The 6,748-nt window shown below is 37.4% G+C and overlaps 1 pseudogene; it reads right to left on the bottom strand.

Annotated features, from left to right (window-relative positions):
* Nucleotides 1–3,665: 3,665 nt before the first annotated feature.
* On the bottom strand, nt 3,666–5,948 carry LOC120157339 (annotated as a pseudogene).
* Nucleotides 5,949–6,748: the final 800 nt, after the last annotated feature.

Below are 6,748 nucleotides of genomic sequence, written 5' to 3'. Positions count from 1 at the left end.
CAATAGAAGTCCGTTCATGCACATTAGCAACCTTTTTGGATGTTACCATTGAGTCCAGAAATGTGTAGATGCCATTGTCACATGCTTCTTTTAGTAGAATCGCCCCCGTTATCTTGTCATTCACAAGAAAATAGAAAGGGTGAAATTCAACAATGACATTGTTTTGTTTGGTGAGATGATGAACGGAAATTATATTTTTGCAAAGGTTTGGAACACAAAGGGTATCACGTAATATAAAAGTGCGGTGAGGGTAGTGCAAAGACAAAGAGCCAATGTGTGAGACTGTCAAACCTGAACCATTACCGAGAGTTACTTCGTCAGTTCCATCATATTCAGAATTAATAGATAAATTGGAAAGATCACCCGTGATATTATGAGATGCGACCGAATCAAGTAGCCAATTTTTGTCCTTTCCATTGGAAGAGGTGGCACAATTGATAGAAACATTATGGGAGTTAAATTTCGGACAGTACTTTGCAATGTGTCCCAACTGATCACAAAGTTGGCATTTGGGTTGATAACGTCGATTGGAATTGCTGGGCTTTCCAGAATTATTGTTGGAGCGACGCCCATCACGTTGGGCTCCATGATTATTGCGGCCTGGGATGAAGCCTTGAGTTCCACGTGCAGCATCATTTTTCTTGAAGGACCAAGATTGATTTCCCCCTTGCGTAGACTGCTTCGTCTTCGTGAAGTTTGCAGAAGAAACTAGTTGTTGCATTGAAGCTTCCAAGCGTCGTAGATAGGCTTCATGTCCAACCAGAAGGCCGTGTAACTCCTCAAAGGCCAGTGAAGATTCTTGGGCTCTAATAGGCACTGCTATTTCTTGAAAATCCGGACCTAAACCATTCAACACATAAAGAGTTAGGTCATCATCCGAAATGGAATGATCAATGATGGCTATTTCATCAGCCAATGCCTTCACTGAGTGGAGATATTCAGTGATTGACCGATTTCCACGCTGAATTAGTGTGAGTTCTTCTTTTAACTGCATAGCACGAGTTCGAGATCGACTAGCATATAAATTTTTAAGCTTTTTCCAAGCTTCATGGGAGGTCTTTGCCGTAGCAATAAGGGGGGTGATTGAAGAAGATGTGGAAACTAAAATAGCACTCAGGATTAGTTTATCCTGTCGGACCCAATGGGTCTTGTGCAGCGCATCAGCGGCAGTACCAACGGAAGAGGGGAACTGAAGGGTGCCTTCAACATAGTCGAGTAAATTGTAACCAATAAGAAGGGCTTCGAATTGAGCACGCCATTGAGAAAAGGTGGAGGGAGTTAATTTTTCATTGAGTTGAGCAGTAATGTTAAGAGTAATAAGTGGTTTATCAGTTGCAGAAGAAGGTTGGGTAATGAGAGTAAAGGTTGGATTTTGATCGGATGAGGGAGTCATGGGAGTGGCTTGGATCGGGGACTCAGTAGAGATTGGCTCTCCTGATACCATGTAAAGGAATAAGTTTTGCAGTAATTTTCAATGAATAATTTTCTACATTTCTCATTGATAGATGATTGAAATTATATACAAAAGTTGTACAATCCTGGAAATTAGCCTTAAAACCATTCTCCAAATATAGAAAAATTGACAGAATATTGTACATGATTTTCGGCTATACATGCTCTGTTTTGGTTTGATTAGAATCCTCACATGCTTCCCTTATATATTGTACGTACATATTGGTATATATCGACGATATAATACTTACAGGGCATTCAAATGTTGAGATTAATGATGTGGTGAAGACTTTCAATGGTCGATTCTCGCTTAAGGACCTGAGCTCACTCTCTTATTTTCTTAGTATTGAGGTAAAGAGGATTGGTGTCTTTCTTGCTCTCAGTCAAAGGAAGTACATATTGGAGTTTATTGAAAAAACGAATATGGACAAGGCAACGCCCACGCCAATGATTGATGCGTCGAAACTGGTTAAGCAGCCCAGTGATCTACTTTCTAACGCTCCTGAATACTGTAGTATTGTTTGAGCCTTGCTATATGTATGTCATACTAGACTGGATGTGGCCTTTAGTTTGAACAAGGTAGCGCAGTTTATACATGCCCCATGTGAGGCTCACCTTGTAGATGTGAAGAGAATTCGATGTTACCTAGCTAGAACGTTGAACTACGGCCTAGTTTTTTCTCCTGATGTCACTCGGTTGAACATTATTGCCTTTGTTGATGCTGACTGGGTGGTGACGTTGGTGACCGCAGGTCAATGTCTGGTTATGGTGTGTTTGTAGGTGGTTTTCTTGTAGCTTGGAGTTCGAAGAAGCAACGAACAGTGTCTCGGTCAACAATGGAAGCTGAGTATCATAACATTGCTGACGTTGCAGCTGAAGTGACATGGGTTGATGCTCTCCTTGTTGATTTGGGAATTGAGAGATGTGATGAACCTATTATTTGATGTGATAACACTAATGTTGTGGCGTTGAGCGCAAATTTGATGTATCATGCTCGTTCGAAGCATTCGATTTGGACACACACGTTGTCAAAGAAAAAGTTGCAGCTAATTAGGTCCCTGTTAGCTATGTTTCAGCCAACTTTCAAATCGCAGATGGCTTGACAAAACCCTTAACTAAGGTTGCCTTTGAAGCTTTTAGAGAAAAGGTTCATGTGTTGCCCTGTTAAGTTGAAGAAAAAGACTAGAAGGAGCAGGGGGAAATATTAGGAATTATATAGGACTCACACGCGTCATGTTCTTGCTTATAGTCAGATGGTTAGCTAGTGGTTGAAAAGTTGTTAGCTTTTTAGTTTAGCTTAATTCTGTACTAGAAGGTGTTATAAAAAACAGTTTAGCTTTGTAATTTTTTTTTTGATAATTCAATTTTATTACCTAAATAACAGAGGACCGCTATAAAAATCAACAAGTTTCGTGATTACAAAATAACACCTACTTACAAGAGCAAAAACATCAATTAATCTATACCTCATTGATTATAAGGAGTAATATTAACAATATCATTCCTATTAAGATTTCTACCCCTTAATTGAATAGCAACAATTTCCTTAATAAAATATATCATCTTATCAAAATTTCTCGAGTAGCCTTAGAATAATCTTTTGTTCATTTCCTCCCAAATAGTGTCTAAACTAACTTCATAATAATTTTAAGGATTTATCTTTTCAATCACCACAAGTCCAAACTAAATGATTATCCCATGTAAGTGATCTTCAATAAAACTTCTTGATATATTCACGTGAGTTAATAAAGTCAATACCGAGCCTTGTGAAACTTACTCTTCACCTTGTAAAACTAACATTTTTTTAATCCTATAAATTCTCAATTTCCCATCTATTTTTCTATTCCTTTCTTTCATTCATTTAATTTTGAGTTAAATCTAATCATATTTTTATTTTATTTTATTCAAATTTTATTCTTCAATTTATCAAATATTTTTAAATTTTAATTTTCTCTAATCTCAATCTAACGGTAAAATTTAAACATTTTTTTATAATTTAATAATATAATATTAAATTAATTATCCAAAGTAAGCTAATATAATTTCGATATATAAGGGCTTACTGTTGTCTCGTCTTTCTCTTCTTAATTCTTCATCTCCGTTCTTCACTAAAACTGAAATAATTTCTTTCATTTGTATTATCAAATCTTTGTGAGTTTACATTTTTAGATTAAATTTTAATCTTCTAAAATGAGTTTTCTATTTTCTAATTTCTTCCCATCAGATTTCTTATTTTTGTCCGGCGCAATGGAGAACTTATACAGCATTTTATGCTTGTAAGGCTTTCCAGGTGAAACAATTATGGAAGGGAAATTTGGGTGATTTACTGCATCAGGAAAGCCTTGAGTCAGCAAACACAGTCCCGCATGAGCTTTATAAACCACACCTCGTTTTCCCTTCACATCGTTGATCAGGTTTCCGGTGTAGAATTTCACACCGGGTTGGTTCGAAGTCAGTTTCATAACTCTCCCCAACCTCGGATCCTTCACCGTTGCTGTTTTCTTCATCTTGACGGGGTCGTCGGGACCTTCGATGACATAGTTTATGACTTTATGTCGTAACCTTCCGGAAGTTCCTTGATTCGACTTCCGATCACACTCGATTCGAGGAAGTCAGATGGAGTTCCTTTCACAGGTTCAAGTTTACCTGTGGGGATGTGACCGTTATCGACAGGCGTGATTTCGGAGGCGAAAATCTGGATTTCTTCGGACAAGATGTCACCACTGTCATGGTTGCCAAGGTTCCAATATGTATGCTGCACTAGATTCAAAGGGGTGGCTTGTTTTAAAGCTTTGGCTTTCATTGTCACTTTGAATCGGTGATCGGAACGGATTAGGTAGCGGACGGTGACTTTTACCTCACCGGGGAATCCTGCAGTAAAATGAATCGGAGATCAAATTTATTGCCTTGTGATCAGTCATTTGCAATTATAAAAATCCTCGTAGGTTACGTGGGTGCATTCATATGTAATTAAAGGTGCTGACCCACGTCATTGTAAGATTAAAGGGTCATCGAGTTTGGGGTTAAGAAAAATCATTTTAATGAGGAATGAAGCATGCTCTATCCTTGCTGGTGGTGGTTTGAGGGTAGCAAGTAATCGTGGGATTTTGGATGAAATGCGGGTTAGAGGGATCAAAGTTCCTTGGCACCGATTGATTTAGTTTCCGATACATATGCTTAAGCATACAATTATTGCTTGGTTTGCTATTTGAATCGTCTTGCTACCAAGAACAAGTTAAATCGTATGGGGATTATTGTTGATAGTACTTGTATGTTATGTGGTCTAGCTGCTGAGATTAGAGACCATGCTTTTTTAATGTTCCTTTCCTGTTGGAATTTGGAAAAGAGTCCTTAGTTTTTGCAGGCTGAGGAGAGCAGCGATGTCATGGATGATGGAGTTGGATTGAACGTGTTCCTATTTGAAGGGTAAGTCTCTCATTGCCCTTCCTTTTAGTATCGTTTGGGGTGCTTTCATTTATTTTGTAGGGAAGGAAAGAAATAAAAGATTGATTGGAGTATTGGTTAGAAAGGAAGAGGAGATTTTGGATTGTATTAGAGATATTGTGAATATTAATTAAGCTTTCTGGGAAGGAAATTGATAGGAGGATCTTGTAAATTCTCAATTATGTATAACTTGCGGTATTCGTGATTGAGTATCGAGTTTTTGTTTGATACTAATGTTCTCTTGTAGCAGTTTTGGCTGCCTTCTTTAGATATAATACTAACGCTTTATTTCAAAAAAATTATAAATGATCATATTTTTTCTTACCATTTTCACCGTCTGGGCTATCATAAGAAAATAAAATGGTTGGATCGTCAACATCTTAATTTTCTTCACTTCCCAGATAACATGAGCCATTGTTCCGGGGCCACCTAATTTTTTGCAACACGATATATCACAAGATCAAGCAAAGAATTTCAGAAACTTGTTCTATCAGTGAATATTAAGAGATTAAGTTTACCATGAAGCTTGTTTTTTCCCATTTTCACTAGGCTTCAGTTGATATTCCTTGCATTCAATGAAAATTTCCATCTCGGATTCGATTCGCGACTCGTCCGACCACATTTCTGAAGTATGTTTCATCATTCTGCAGGGTGTTTGATCAATTAGTTTCGATGGTATCCCTTATTTCAACATTCAATATGTATTTATAAAGCTCACCTTATATGCATCAGGAGAATCATATCCAAGAACAATATCACCTGGTTTACCTGAAAATTTGCAGAGAAGGAGAAAACGAGAAAAAAAATCTCAACCCAGACAATAAAATCTCAACCCGAAACCCGGAAAGGAAAGGAAAGAAAAGAACCAACCATTTTTGTCAGGAATAACAAGTGACATGAGGCTTGCACCATAGTTGGTGAATTTAGCAGATATGTTGCCTTCAGCTCAAATACTTCGACTTTTAAATTCTTTTTATTTTCGATTTTTTGCCGTTGACGAACCCAGAAGGAACCACAAGAAGCAAAGGGAACAAGAAGCAGAGCTTATCCATGTTATGAGATAAAATACGATGGGAATTCACAGAGGATTTGCTGAGGAATTTATAGATGATTTCCTTGAGGCCAAAATTAGGAAACTAAAGAGAGGATGACAGATGTTACGATGTGATAGTTTTTACAGCAATCTTTATGGTCCAAACTAGAGAAATGCCCGCACTTTATTACCATACTTTGTAAAGATTAAAAAATGACTAATAAAATAATATAGATGTTTAATAACTTAATTACTATAGGTTGAATAGAACAAATTGATTTGATTGGCCGTTAACGGTTCATCCTCTTTGGTTAGGATGAAGAGTTGTGGTCGTTCAACAATGTTTTTAGTCAGAGTCGGTAAAAAAGAATGAGATTGGGTGTTGATGATGTTCCAGCCCCCTCCTCAGTTGTATAATGGTCTTAAGCTGATAGCACCATATATAAGATTATTATGATTATATGTAGGTCAGCATATTAGATAGATATGATAGTCAAATCTTGGATTTTATTCTAGTAGGTTTTGTGGGTGTATTAGAAGTCTTATCTAAAGGTTTTGTGTACGTGTAGCTGACTCAAAGACTTCTCCCTAGAGGAACGAGGAGGTAGTCAAACATATTTCGGGAAAATTCGAAATATGGGTGGTGGCATCTTGACGCCAATATAGGGATGAAAGTATCCTTTGTGAAGATGAAGGATAGTTGTCTCCAAAGGATATTTCGGGAGGCCTAAGCATTCTTGAAGGATAAGAGGAGTCATCTCGACACTCTGTTACAGTGGAAGCTCTCATTTCCTTCTGCCAGATTTAAGACATACTCTT

This window comes from Hibiscus syriacus, unplaced genomic scaffold (genome assembly GCF_006381635.1).
Source record: "Hibiscus syriacus cultivar Baekdansim isolate YM2019G1 unplaced genomic scaffold, ASM638163v2 tig00111244_pilon, whole genome shotgun sequence".
NCBI classification, from domain to species: domain Eukaryota; kingdom Viridiplantae; phylum Streptophyta; class Magnoliopsida; order Malvales; family Malvaceae; genus Hibiscus; species Hibiscus syriacus.
The sequence above is the reverse complement of the archived record's forward strand: the minus strand, read 5'-3'. Positions and strand labels throughout refer to the sequence as shown.